Raw genomic sequence first — 14,994 nt, 5'->3', positions numbered from 1 at the left:
ATACGGTAGTGTTTCTGAAAGAAGTTCCCTTTAGTCGTCGTACTAATGCAGAGAAGGAAGTTTGGAAGAATTTTGCAGGATTTTCGGGCTCGCCTTGCGAGGCAAAGATGAAACCCAGGGCTCCACCAACCCTGCTATTTTTCCAGGTAGTATTTGATGTAGCTAAATAACTTACCCTTTTGTGCTCAATCATTGACTTGTAATGATTTAAATCTTTTATATAATGTTGACAATGATAGCAGAATGTATAATGACACATTCATTGTTAACAGTATTATATTTAAAAAAAGAGAGAAATCTCACATAAGTAAGCTGCACTTAACCATGTTTGACAACTGGTTATACTTTTCTAAGTCATATTTTCCAAAACTTCAATAAACACTTGACTTGGGTTTATATGTTGTCATTTTAATTACATTCTTTAGAATGAAAATTGAATGAATCTTATCATTAAGAGCTTATGTGTTTACTTATTTCATAGAATCCTGGAACAATATGAGGAAAATAAATAAATAATGGTTAAGGTGTAATATTAACTGATTGGCAAATTATGCAAAAAATAACAAAAAATAATTTAAATTATTACAATAAATTATGCTACCTAGACAAATATACCTCAGTCCTATGGACTTTTATGGTACTTAATGGACATAACGGGGGAAATTGCAGTCACTTTGGTTATTTGGAAGACCAAATAACCCCTTGACTCTGCGTTGTGTTTATTTAAGGAAGACAAGGAGTTTCTGGACGATTGGACATTTTATTTCCTGTGCGGGAACATAACAGGTTTGCATCAGTGCAATCGGTTCAGCTTCGCACAGCACACTCTGATGCAGCTTTCACAGACTGGAAATTGCACTACCTAAAAAAAATGTCAGGAGCCGCCACTGCTCTCCCAGTAATTTGAATCTCTAAGCTTGTGCCGCTATCTGCACCATCATTCAAACACTAGCACACATACACCCGAACGTAACCCTGTGCATTCTGTCAACAAAGTTAAGAGCGTGAATCACAGGAGGAAAGAAAAACAAAAGGAGAATTAATTAAAAAAAATAGTCACAAAGAGAGAAAAATTACGGAAATAGGTGACAGGAAGATGAAGAGAAACCAAGAGTTGAAAAATGAGTGAAAGTGAACTGAGTAAATGGGGTGAGAAGTGAATAGAGAAAGAGTGAGGCATCCATCCATCATGCAGTGCTGCCTCTGATAGACACAAGTAACAGATGAGGAGATGTAGAGGAGAGAGCTGACCCTCATCTTGAATGTGCCACCACTTACTATCTGCATTGGCTTGTCTGGTGTGCTCTGTAACCCCAGAACATGACAGTTACTGAGGATAGAGGGATGTCCTGTCATGGTTTCCAGCTCACATCCTGTGCCGACCTCCTTTCTGGCAATCAACACTTATCATTCTCACATGTTCTCTCCCCTTCTTTTACAGGCTCTTGTCTGTTGCCAGATTTCAAAATTCAAACAAAAACTCCAGCCTTAAAGTCTGTCTTGTTATGTTTTTATATATATATATATATATATATATATATATATATATATATATATATATATATATATATATACATATATATATATATATATATATATATATATACATACATATATATATATATATATATATATACATACATATATATATATATATACATATATCTTTCTCATATTGGATTTTCTGACACACCCGTGTTGAGTTGGCATCGAGTTTATATACTACCTCTTGTTCAGCCTCCCTCATCTTCTCCTTCATTCATTACTTTTGCCTCCTAATTTGTTTCTATTGGGGTGGTTCTTGACCATCTCTTGTGAGCCACCGCCTGCCTGATTTTGTTTGCTCTACTTAATAAATAAAACAACAAAACAATCAGTGACAATGCCTTCACTGTGGGTCAAAAATAAATTCCTGAACCAATCTGTGGATTTGGAGAATCATTACCCCACTAACCACAACCACTATATGCCAGAAGATAGGATGAGAAATTAAGGTTGGGTAATTGGTTAATTATATCTGCTTTCAGCTTTGTTGTTGTTGTTGTTTTCTGAGGAGGAGGGGATTTGTTTGGGGGGGATGTTTGCCATTTTTGCCACTTTAATGATCTGCCTGCCTGAGAATTCAACTGAGTAAATAATCACCCTGTAATCCTCGACTCAAACGATGCAATAATGGGACTAGAATTATTCACTGCTGCATGATGCTGCCTGCTCTGTCTACTCTGTCTGTGCACTGTTAGTGTCCTTTCTTGCGCTGCAATGTTATCAGCTATGAATCTGTTTTTCACTGCATGAGAAACTGGATGTATGGCATGGGAGTAGGTGAAAAGTGTCAACTGTTCGAGTATCACGTTCTGAGTTGGCGGCCCTGTAGCATAAGTAGCTGAATCGCCACCTGTTTATTCAAAGAGGCAACAGGAGGAGGCATCCTTTATCTGATGCCATCACTCAGTTTCACTGTAAAATACACATTTTAAAAGATGGCAAATTTATTTTATTTAGAGCTTTTGGCTCCCCAGTTCTGTCAAGTATAAATCAAACATAGCAGCAAATATTAGATTTTTTGCTGTTGTTTTCAGCCAGCTCATCCATGATTGAATTCATTGAAAATTACCCTCGCGTATCAATTCATCAAAAGAAAAAGAAAAAAAGAAAACATTTCTGACACGTAGTTATACCTATTTAACTGAACTGATATTAGAACGATTAATGTAGTCATCATTAAATATTTCAATGTAACACAGCCTTACCATTAGCATGCTGTCAGTGGAACACTGAAAAAGCTGCACTCAGTGAAACCCTTCGGTAAAACAAATTAAGGGTTTTATTCTAAAGCAACTGCAGAAGTCTTCAGTAACTGTAACTGCATGGAAGGGGAACGGCTACTAATTTTTTTCTATTTCTCGGCGGATTAATCTTTCACTGTCAATTAGAGGAGCTGGTGCATACTTCAATATGGGAAAACCATAAATCTCCATATATGCAGTAACCTTAAGCAAGCTGTGTCCACTGCCATTTCAGCACATGCCCTGGTCACAACAAAATATGCTAATTCAATATTTTAATCATGATGTTTGATTCACTAGATGTTTTGCCATCAGCGGAATGGTTTAATGGGTTCAGGCTAATGTTTTTACTATTCATGGTCAATCAAATCAACTCTTCCTATCCCTTTTAGACCGGTTTTCTTTAGTAGCTGTCCATGTGCGAGATACCCGGAGTGGATGAAACAAATTCAATTGTACATGCATGTGTTCCTCATCCCTGATTGACATAGGTATAGGCACCAGAAAGGATGAAAGTTTAACCCGAATTAAATAGAACTCAACACAACTCAACAGCTGCCAACTTTCTATGACAAAATAAGGACCTTAAAATATTATTCATGATGATCTGGGCGGTGACAATTTATAAATGTTAGTTTGGATTTTGCCTCCACTGTATTTCAATTTGCTCATTCCATTGACAGAGAATTTTTGCCAATCCAACTAAACCATTACCAGAGACAAAGTCACGGTCTAAAAGTTAAATCAAAGTGTGATGAAAATAAATTTGGTCATAACAAGTTTGAGGTCTCTATGGCTGGTCTTGCAACCTACACTGATCATGATAAACTGTTTATGAAAGATGGACATAGTTAAACACAGCGTGCCCTAAAGTGCATGTGCATAATCTCTGGGCGTTGGCTCCAAAACATCCCTGACTCCAGTAGACTTCCATTGTAAATGCATCAAATTCATCCATTGTGTCAAATAGATGAATCGATTTTTCTCACAAGTTAGTATGATGTTGTTAGCCAGATTCTGATCAGTGTGCTAATGTTCCTGAAAATATTCCCTTAAATATCTAGGTATTTAATCTCAAGGAAATTTATTTCTGTCCAACATCTCCTCCAAGCTCCTCCCTGTTCCCTAAACATTGTCACATCTAGGTTTTAAAAGACGAAGATGGTGACAACGGAATGTCAAACATCAATATATCGAAACAGAAGTTCACAAACCAGTAGGTGTTGTGATTGTAGCTACGTCCTCTTATTAGAAACTCTTTAATATACAATGCAGCAATTGGGGATACCTGTAGATGTTACTTGACTTTTACACCGCTTACGCTTACATTGTTAGAGACAATGCTCAGACTGCCATGGCAACTGTACTCCCTTCATAGCAGTGACCTCGACAAGCATCACAAAGCAGCCTGTCAAACTTCTAAAACCGCTTGCGAATCAAGCAGGAACAGAAAAGGAACAGAACACTAACACCAAGGTGTTGACCTGGTTCCCAAACTGTCCTGTTCCATTGCTGGCATCCCAGTGCTTGACACCACGAGCCACCTTTAGCATTTATGCCCCAATGGGTAAGAGCTCTTTCCGTAGCATAAGCATCTTACATCAGTGGTTTTATTGTGAAGACTGATGTCCCACTGTATTATAAAGAAGGCCGTATGGAAGAGACCATTTAAGCACTAAAGGCTTAAAATTTGACATCCTGTGTTTTACTAGCCTCACATAGTCACAGTAAATCTGCAAACATATGTTACTGGTTGTGACAAAAGAAGAGAGCATTAAAAATATCATCCTAAAATCAACTAAATCTGTTACCGTTGGATGAAAAATAAAGAAAATCAAAAGAAAAAAAAGATATTCTGGAGCCTTGCATGATGCTGTGGTTTGGCTGAGTATTGTCCTGTCCCTCTGCCTGCTCAACACAGCACCATTCTAATACCATGCTGCTTGGCATTCAGCACAACACTCGCTCTCTTTCTGCTGGCACCACCCCTCCCTTCTCCTCACCTCTCACTCTTTCTCAGAAACATCTCTCACCCATTCTGCCCTGGTGGGGTGGGATTGCACCACTGAACCAGCATCTGTTGCCATGCAGCAGCACACGCGTCCACACACAAACACAAGCATTAGCTGTGCAGACGGTTAAAGCCCTACAGGAGAGGACAGCATGTCACTGTGTTACAATGATCACAAAGGTTTGCTCTGGACATTTGAACTAAAAAACAGCACATGGCTGTCTTAACACCTACAGCTTCACACAAAAGCATTCTAATTTTCGATTCCTTCTTTTCTTTTTCTCCACTCCCTCCCTTGGTTCTTTTTTCCCTTTTTTCCTCTTCTTAATTTCCATCCTCTTATTTTCCTCCTTGCCTCTTCTCACTGTTATATTCATTCACGTGTTTTGTTTTGTTTGTGTCAACTAACGACATGATTTGTTTTTTTTTTATTTTACTGCCTTGCCGAGGTAATTTTTTCCCCAACAGCCCCAGGATTTCCAGTATTGCTTTCTTCCACCCTCAAACTTTGTATCTTTCAAGGTAGTATCTTTTCATCCATAATTTGTCTTTTTCTCAGGTCTATCCATCCTTGTATGTTTTTATGACTGCAATATAACACCTGTATTTTTACAGACATGAACGCTATCGTAAAAACACTGCATGCTTTCAGCATACACCAAGTTAAAAACACCACTTTGTGAACTTCACTTGTGCACACAGATCTGTGAATTACATCCCCACAGTGATGAAACTGTTTCCTTCGCTCTTAAAAAGAAAAATTGAGTTTCTCTGTGTGGGTTCCATTTCTCTTCTTCTCTGCTTCTCTCACACAGACACATCAATCAATTAGACTTTCAATCCTTCAGAATTTGGACTTTTCTTTAGCTTCATTATTCAATCTAACATTGACAGAATGAGTATTTTATGCTGTGCCAAAAATAGATGGCTTCATTGTTCAAAGTTAGTTCAAACAGAGCTTGGCTCACTTTTCTGCGTCCTTTGAAAAGTCAGAATCACAGTAATAGCAGAGCCATGCCAATCTGCCCTCATGATTGCTTTAATGCACTCCAGTGAGAAGATTTATTCCATGATTCTAAATAATCTAGGCTAGCAAGGCAGTATATTTCATACACAATGGCTATGTGAAGTGCTTAACTTGAGTTTGGGGTGAAAATTAGCATTAAAAGAACACATGAATGAGGGAAGAAAAGATCCAATCTGTTGCATATTCAAAGTCCAAATACAATTTAAGAGGTAGCAGAGAATGATATGTGAATTAATATTAAGACAAGTACAGAGATGTTAAATAAAAAGGATTGCCATTTTTAAAGAGAATTTAAGGTGGTCTATAAAAAAAAACACTTAATACATCCCTCTCCCTCCAATGAAGGCCTCCTCCTCCCCGGCTTGACATAGCATGGATCAATGAACTGTAAACATGATCAACAACTGTGCATTGCCAGCTTTTGCAGGTGCAGCAGTGTTAAGGGGCTATCGGTTTTTAATTGTCAAAGGTTATCTCTCATCAATCTCCAACATGTGCTGCTCTAGGGTTGGAGGAAGAAAAGCACCCACACGGCCTTTCTGAATTATGGCCTCCAGAATTACAGCGCAGCAGTATACAGTATACTGCTGTGTTGTAAAATTAGTCTTCAAAACAGGGCTTGACAGCGGTTTTATCACACTCTGTGGCCTCCAATATCCCTCTGGTATATCTCCTGAAACCTTCAGGCTAAACCCTCAATAAGCCAGAGAGATCATGAAGCGCCTCTTTCACAGCCGGTTTTCATTCTGGAAATCAAGGTCAAACGAGTGTCTGACACCCCCCCCCCCCCCCCCTCCCCCCCCCCCCCTTCTGCTCTGCTGGAAATTGTTGCCAGACATGAGCTCAGATTAAAACTGGTCACATATGTGAGCCCACCAATCTAATCTCCACTTCTCACGAATGTAAACAATTAGTTGGTTTACTTAGTTAAGTTTTTTCTTTTCTTTTTTTTAGTGTGCAGCAAGCAGAGCTGCAGCAAGACACATCCACTCCAACATTGGGCCCACAGATCATTACATTTGCATCATTCTGTGTCAAGCCAGCAATAAGCATAATGCTAAGAGTTCGCGTCAGGCCGCAACAGACATTAATGGGTAAAAAATAAAAGTAGCGCACTTAAAGCAGATCCTGCACTAAGGCAGATGCCGCCCTTTTTTTTTTGTTTTAAAGGCAGTTAACTGGATCCATTTAAAATGTAATGTGTTCTGCTTATGTTTCTACAAGTTCAATAATTGTTACAGACAATTTTTTATTTTTTTTTACATTCTCACACCACATGTCTATTTTAATACTATGATAAGTACACCCACAGTTAACAAACAGACAAGACAGAGGGAGAGCACCATGTAGCAACGAGTTACTCTATTCCTGTTGGGGCACCCTTTTAATTGAGTTTACAGGTTAATCATTTACCAATTTGAATTCCCAAGGAGACAGATCATTAAGTTACCAAAAGAAAATGACAAAAGCCAGCATAAAACATTCTCAAAAAAGACCAGCTTGAAATTGAGTGCTAATCACCAAAAGACAATACATTCGTCCAAACACTCAACCGTGCAATCTAACGTTTTGGAAAGCAAAGCCTTTCTAAATGCTATAGGGAAAAAGATTAGAATTCTTTTTTACATTAAAAAAAAAAATTACACATATCCTCTGTTTAATTGTCCATCCTTTATAAATGACAGTGTGTAGATGGTTTCCATCCCATGATAAATGCATAACTTGGAGTAACACAGTTTGGTTACTTTAGTTTGCAAAAGTTGCCGCACAATCCAGAGTTGTTCCCGAGACCAGTGTGCACCATCAAGGCAACACACAACAAGTGAGGCGTCAGGAAGTCGCTGAAAAGCTGCCAAGCACAAAGCCGACAGCACAGCACGTAGTTTTCAACTAGAGTTTTTGCCTCAATTCTGTCAAACGTGATTTAGCACAATAATTATACATATCTTATACTATAATTACTTTTAGACAGGCCAGGTAAGCTGTTTTCCTCTACTCCAGTAACTCAGATTATCAACTTTTGGTGGTCGATTTACCATAGACAAATCAGAGAGGTATTGATTCTCTCAGCATTTCTCAGCAAGCAAACAAACAGTGTATTTTCTAAAATATTTTCCAATTTTTCGAAAGGCTGCACAATGTAGCTTGAGCGTTTAAATTTGACCTCAGACTGCTTCCCTACTAGCTGTAGCAAACTCAGATGAATGGACCAAAAAATGATTACAAAAACGTAACGGAGATCAATAAATTGGTGTTTATCATTCATTCCCAGCTTTTTTGTTAAATTTGTTCTGGGCTTGAGAAATGAGGGTGTTTACGTGCATTTAAATGTGACTGAGTCACATATAGGTAAAAGTGTTTTTCAAAAAACTGAACAAGAACACGTTCCTTTCATGAGCACAAATGGCTTTTCGCTCATGAAGAAATACATTAATATTCAGAGATGTGTCACGGATTATCTGACCTCACAGTGCATATTGATCTGCTTATGGTTATTATACTGTTTAATCACCAAAATGCACAAAGCTGTTGCTTTTAAATGATTACTGATGGTCACTGATATACTTAAATACACATACATGTCTGGTTATACACACGTATTCTGCTTTAGTTCCATGTTAAAGTCAATTATGTTCCTAATGTATGCCCTGAAAAACCTAAAAGAAACAGCTAGATGTGATTCACTTTGTGTAATGTTGTATTCTAACTGCCTATGTGTGCGACCGTTTCCATGGCAGTGTGAAAATATTCTATTTATTCATGTGTCTTGCTATTCATGAGTGGGATTTGAAGATTCATTAACAGTGCATCTCAAACATGAACTAGATCAGAATATGAGCAATATCCTAGAATCTGGTGCAGTTTTCCAAGCTAACTTAGATAATCATGGCCATATCCAATTACAGCGCAGCAAAGGATTACATCAACTCTTTTTTTTGTGCTTGTTTGGCAAATAATTCAGCCTGAAATTATCTTTGGAAACACTTCCTATATTTAAGGCTTTGAATTCTATTTAGATAAAATAATTTTTAATGTAAGATGATGATATATTTCCATTTCCTGCCAGATTTCACCATAACAATTAATGATTTAAAAAGCATAAATCTTACAATAAACTAAATATTTCAAATATCTGCCGAGACAGCAATTCAAGCCACATTCAAACAAGTTGATACAAACAAAAACAAATGATAAACCATTAGCAGATAGACTGAAATATCAATGCAAGACTTTAGCTAAGCCACATGTATACGGATCTGGGGACAGAAAGCAGAAAACCAGAAGGCAGCTAGTTGCAAGGCTCATTTAATCTTGCATGTGTGATTTCAAATGTTTTAGTGTGGCTTAAAACCAATGCATAACCCAATCAAAATGCAAATGGGGCAGTGAAAGATGATAAAATCTACCAGGTAGAGAGGAGCTGATTAGCTGATACAGCAAACTAAATTGGAAACCAAAATTTTGTGGTTTCCTGCATATCTGCATGCCAGTGCAGCAACTACCATTACACAGCAACCCAGTGGATAATACCATGTAGCATCTACAGCATGGATACACTTGGCCTCCAGCATCATATTGACAGAACTCTCTAGGGGGGGGTCATTTCAATGTAAGCTACAGCACCTGCTTTCTATCTATTCCTTCTTTTTCTTGGTTCCTTTTACATCCCAGTTGCCCAACTATGCCCTCCCAATCTATTTTACTCTAGCTTTGCCTGTCTGATATCCTCTCTCTTTACCTTTCCAGTAGACCGCCCTTTCGCCTGCCATTATACTCTCCCCTCTCCCTTTCCTCTATCATCCAGACCATCTCCTCTCCTTGCTCTCTCTTTATATTCTAGTTGAGCACCCTCTCAGCTGCCCTCTAGCCCCTTCTGCCTCACCTCTCTCCCTGCCTGCCCACCCCATCCTACTACCCTCGGCTGTCTGCCTCTACAGTTCAACCTTTCTTTCATTCTCCGCAAACCCACATTCACCTCAAAAGTCTCACTCCTCTTCACACCTTTTACTGGCATGCTGTTTCAATCTGTTTTGCCCCGTTTTCTGTCTTTTGCCCAAACTCATCTTCGCTGCTGTTTTAGATCAGTTTCTTCCCACTTGTCTTTTGCCCCCACCATTCACCCTCCTGGGCAGCACGCCTCCCCTCTACCCCCCTTTTCTTTCCTCCTGTCTTTAATCTAGCGAGAGTATATCAACATCTCTGAATCGTACGGTAGAGAAAACACCAGCGCCATTATCTCCCCATCTGCCATCGCTTCTGTCTCTCAGTATAACTCTGCTAGTCTAAAATTACCTCAAACAACCCGGCATCTGAAGAAAAATATTACGCAGCGAGCAGAAAGTGGTGGAGTGGAGAATCTGTACGATAACGGGACAGAGGAGAAAAGTAGATAAGGAGACTGTACCTGTGCGCCTCGCTCTCCTCCTTCCCTGTTAGGTTGCAGCAATTTCTCCTCCGGTTATCTCCTCCCTTTGCGACCCAGGTAAAGAGCTCCGCTCAGCAAAGTAAAATGTTATATAATCTCCTCTTTGGTCAAACACATTTTCTAACCAAATAAAAAAAAAATCACATCCTCTTTTTTTCAGTTTTTTTTTTTTTTTCTGGCTTGTGCCGCGCAATGTTGGCCACACTGCGGGGGCTCCTCGAGGATGTCGAGGGAAGCAAGGCGTTTCAGTTTAGTTTCCGTTGAGTTTGTACCAAAAAGCCCCTTCGACCGGTTTGCAGCCTTTAACCTGCAGCAATCCACTGATCCTTTGGGACTGAACTGAGAGGCGAGGAAAGACGCCGTTACACCGGCGCACCGCCGCGTTGCGCACTCATTTGGTCTCCATATAAGCTCTCCGCGTTTCTTTCATCACTCCTTTAACCGGTAAGGAAAATACCCAACCACCGAGGGCTGACTAAAATCCAGTTTCTGAGGAATAAACCAGGAATCAGTGTACCCTACGGTACATTTAAGAAACGACCCTGCACTCCGATCGTGTCGTTTTAAGGTACTCAACCGGTCTCCACGGAAGCTCCCCTAACAATGCTCTGTGCTTCCCCATTCAGCAACTGTCACTGCTGTCGGAGCACCACATTTCACTCATTCACGGCTCTTTGCATTTGATCTGCTCTTGCTTCGAGAATAATAATCCCCTCTGTCCGATGGTCCGCGGGCGTTTATTCGCCCGAAGCACTTCCACAGGTAAAAAACAATTAAATAAAATGAAAAATTAAACAAAATCAATGATTAGTGAAAATAGTAACAAAAAGAAGAAGAACTGTAAATTCGAAGCTTGGTAAATGATTACCCCCTTTTCCAGATACAGAAGTGACTTTGTCTTGACCTCCCTCTTGCTTCGATTGATTTCTCACCAAGGAAATACACCGGGCAAGCAGTGCGGGCTGCCCGTTGGATAGTAGTGTATGTGCCTTTTAGGTGAGAATAAAATGCAAGCTGTAGATAGAGAATAACGTGTCCTTATCCTCTCGTTGAAAAAGCGCCGTGATCCGCCACAGTGACCGTCCCCTGCCTGCAGTTACTTTCACTGCGCGGTGGTTTGTCCTGGGAAGCAATACGCCCACCGGCTCCTCTCCGGCCAGTCTCCCTCCCTCCGTGCCGGCGCGTGTGCCCTGTCTATAGACAAGTCGCTGCTCCAGGATTAGACTGCAAGCTGGTAATAACAGATGGATGCGTTATGACGGCGGTGGTTGATGCCATCGCTGGGGCGTTTGCCTGGGAGAAGTAGCTGATACAGTGCAGAGTATGCCAGCAGACACTCCACACACGGCCGGAGAATTTCAAAGCGCGGGGAGGGGACTTCAAGAGGGCCACCTGAATGTTATTCTTAAAGTTAAAAAAAAATCCAATTACATTTTCGGATATTGACTATTTGGAATGTTAAGATAATACAAAAGTGAATCGTTTTGATTTTAGATTTATAGTAAAAGTCCATAGTTTGCATATTCAATGAGTGAATTCAGGGTTAATAGAAAAGAAGGACCTTGTTAGCGGCCTACAATCTCCTAATTTGATTTAGTAGATTGGAGCAGTTTAATGGTTTTCAGACAGGTAAATATGAAAGCTTTGTTACATTTAAAGCACAATCAGGATTTTCACTTTTTGGGGGGGGAAACAGGCTGATATGTATTCTAAAAAGACCAAGATGGCGATGGTCAAATGCTGCAATCGAGTCACCAAAATGGCCGTTCACAGGTGATGTCACGATGGTTCCACACATTTATATAATGCAATCTCCGAGCAGGTAGTACTTCTGCTTGGGGATTTTGATGAGGAGTCTGATCGAGGCACAACCCAACCTTATGACATCCAGCTGCATGCTCATTTTGAGTAAAAAAAACAGAACAGCTGGATGCAACCAGCTGTTTTGTGGAAAAATTGGTGTATAGACTGTAGGTAAATGCAAATAGATGTTGTCATGGAGAAGTCATGAGACACACACACATTTTTCATTTTTTTTTAATCATTTTTTTTTTACACTTTATTGTAAAACAAATTGTTTGAAAGTCTAAAATTTCAGTGTCCCCTATACTCTGCATCACCAGGTCTTTTAATCAAGGTCAGATCAAGTCTCTCAATTTCATGATCTCATACATACGACATAATATTAACCTAATAATACATACATACATACATACATACATTGATTAAAAACTGTTTGTGACAACTGACCTCCACAAATTTTCAGTCACTGTCTGCAATGTGTTGCACAAAACCCCTCCTAAGACCACAAAATATTGTTTATACACACTATTATTTAGGAAGTAAGGATAATACCCAAAGAGTGAGATAAATGTACACAATGTTTTGAGAGAATAAGCTAAATCTCACAAGGACATATCTTTGGCTTATTTTAGATGTGCAACATCTGGCTGGTTATTTTCAGTTTATTTCATAAGAATATAAAAAGGCAGCATGTCACCAATGTGTTGCAATATCACCTACTTTCACACAGTTACTCAATAAGTGATGCCTTTGGTTTAACCCCATGTAACAAAAATTACTTGTAATTAACACTAGGAGGTGGAGAGGAGCAGAAAATATTTATATAATCTGTAACTGAGATCAAATCACAATCATCTTAAGTATCTCTATTTAGGAGTCAATGATGTGATGCAGAGGTATGTGTCTTTGTATGACACAGATAAGTCACAGTGTCTCTGGGATGAAGCTGCAGTAATGAATGCTATCATTGGAAACAAATAAAATAGCCGATACAGCAGGCAGATTATTGTGTTCACTTTCCAGGTTATGCAGGATTTCATGGATTACAAAGTGTGAGCATTCTATAATTATCCGATTAGCAAGAGATGGGATAAATTATATGGCGCACTGCTGGCAGAGCACCATAGAGTTCAAGGTTGTAGCTGGTCATGCGGGTGAGGCTGGAAGCGCAGGGGATTTCAAAGAAATACAGAGAATAATAGAAAAAACTGATTTAGGGAAGGTGCAGTGATAAGTCAGGGGCCATGACAATGAAAATTCTGACAGCTTGCTTCATCTTCTCTCTTCAGTTGAAATATAAACACCTCTGGGCTGTGAGGGCTTAAGGTCAGTCAAATAAGAAAGAAAAAAAAAAAATGTGTATGTGTGAGACAGTAAGACAGAATGAGTGAGGGTTATAAATCTTATTTTAGGAAACACTATGTATAAAAGCCACTTCTTATGGGATTTGAAAGGATAATGCAATGCAAATTTATTAAGCATGCAGCATTTTTTAATCTGCTAAATGCGGCATTAGAGGCACATAAGGGTAAACCAAAAGATCAGCGTGGGGAAAGAGATAAGGTAGAAAGTGGTGTTGATTGCAGAATTCTGTGAAACTTTACTGCTATCAGAAATGACCTCATAACTCTTTGTGTTGTCTTAATTAAATCATTGTCATCTACTGAACAATAACTCAATTTCTCAAATAAATCAAATTTCTGAAAAAGATCAAGGGAATTATATCTCGACTTTCTCCATTTTACACGGTTTAAGCTAAAGCTAAGGTGTCATCCACCAGATGATCTTAGATCATCATTGTTTCAGTTTAAATATTCATATTTACACTCAAATTACCCACAGTCACACTGTAGGCACGTATTAGTGACTTAAATTTGACATGGACTGCCATTGATAGCCAGTGGAGGTGGACATGTGTACTATTTGGTTGATATCCTAGAAGGCCTGTTTTAAGTAGCTCTGCAGCAGTCGAGACTAGAAATAACCACAGACTGTTTCAATAGTTGGGTCGCATAGTAAGTCAGATACAGTCTGATTTTTTTTACTTTGTATAAAGCAAAGGGATATGACCTGGTCATCAATCATGACAGCTGGGTTTTTTTGCAGCCTTTTGTTAGGGATAAAGTTGTAGAGGCAATTTTCATGTTGATATCGTGTGGGACAGAATGATCTGCTGAGATGACTAAAAGCTCATTACTGAAGAGGTGGTATTTCTTTGTCCATGTGGATATGTCTGAGATAAGCTGAGATTCATGCTGAAACTGCGGGGTCATCTGGTGAAAATGATTGCGCAGTCAATTATCATCTGTATCACAGTGATACAAGAAGCCTTGCGTGCAGACGACTAGGCACACAGAGATGGTTTACATTTCAAGGAGAGAGGGTCAGGAGAAAGGCAATGAAGTGCAGACATTTGTCTTTGATCTGACACATTTAGAGAACGGCCAGTGAGGTCCGATTTGAACTAAGATTTTGCCTACCCATCTCAGAGACTACAGATAGTATCATGATGGGATTTATCATGTGCTGTAGCCCTAGCTTCCTTTAGGCTCTCTGTTACAGAGAGTAGAGCTGTCTCAGCAGAGTGTCCACTCTTAAAGATGGAATGATTTGGATCAAGGAGGTTGTTCTGTGAGAGGAAGACTGCCACCTGTTTGAGAACTACCCTTTTGATAATCTTAAATAAAAGGAGTTTAGGAGGAACCAAATCCAACAGACATCTAGGACTTCTCAACGACAAGAGGTTTGATACCACGTGACAGAGAGGTAAATGATGCAACATTAGACAGTAAGGATGCAGGACATGTTGTAGGATTGCTACATGTTTGGCTCAATGATGCTCCACTCTTAGAGGGGGCTGGCCTGAAACGATGATGAGTCTTTCACCAAAAATGACTCAAACAAGTGAACGACAGGGTGCAAGGCCACAAATTAAAGAACT

The 14,994-nt window shown here is 39.4% G+C and overlaps 1 protein-coding gene across 1 annotated transcript in view; it reads right to left on the bottom strand.

The window, feature by feature from the left end:
* The window catches only part of LOC142388382 (leucine-rich repeat and fibronectin type III domain-containing protein 1-like protein), a 197,832-nt gene extending 186,335 nt beyond the window's left edge, over nt 1–11,497 (bottom strand). Inside the window, exon 1 of the mRNA XM_075473557.1 lies at nt 10,230–11,497. The gene's annotated coding sequence lies outside the window, so the exon portion shown is untranslated. The remainder of the gene's footprint in view (nt 1–10,229) is intronic.
* Between the last annotated feature and the right edge of the window lie 3,497 nt (nt 11,498–14,994).

The sequence above is a fragment of the Odontesthes bonariensis genome, chromosome 9, assembly GCF_027942865.1.
Source record: "Odontesthes bonariensis isolate fOdoBon6 chromosome 9, fOdoBon6.hap1, whole genome shotgun sequence".
In the NCBI taxonomy this organism is placed as follows: Eukaryota; Metazoa; Chordata; class Actinopteri; order Atheriniformes; family Atherinopsidae; genus Odontesthes; species Odontesthes bonariensis.
The sequence above is the reverse complement of the archived record's forward strand: the minus strand, read 5'-3'. Positions and strand labels throughout refer to the sequence as shown.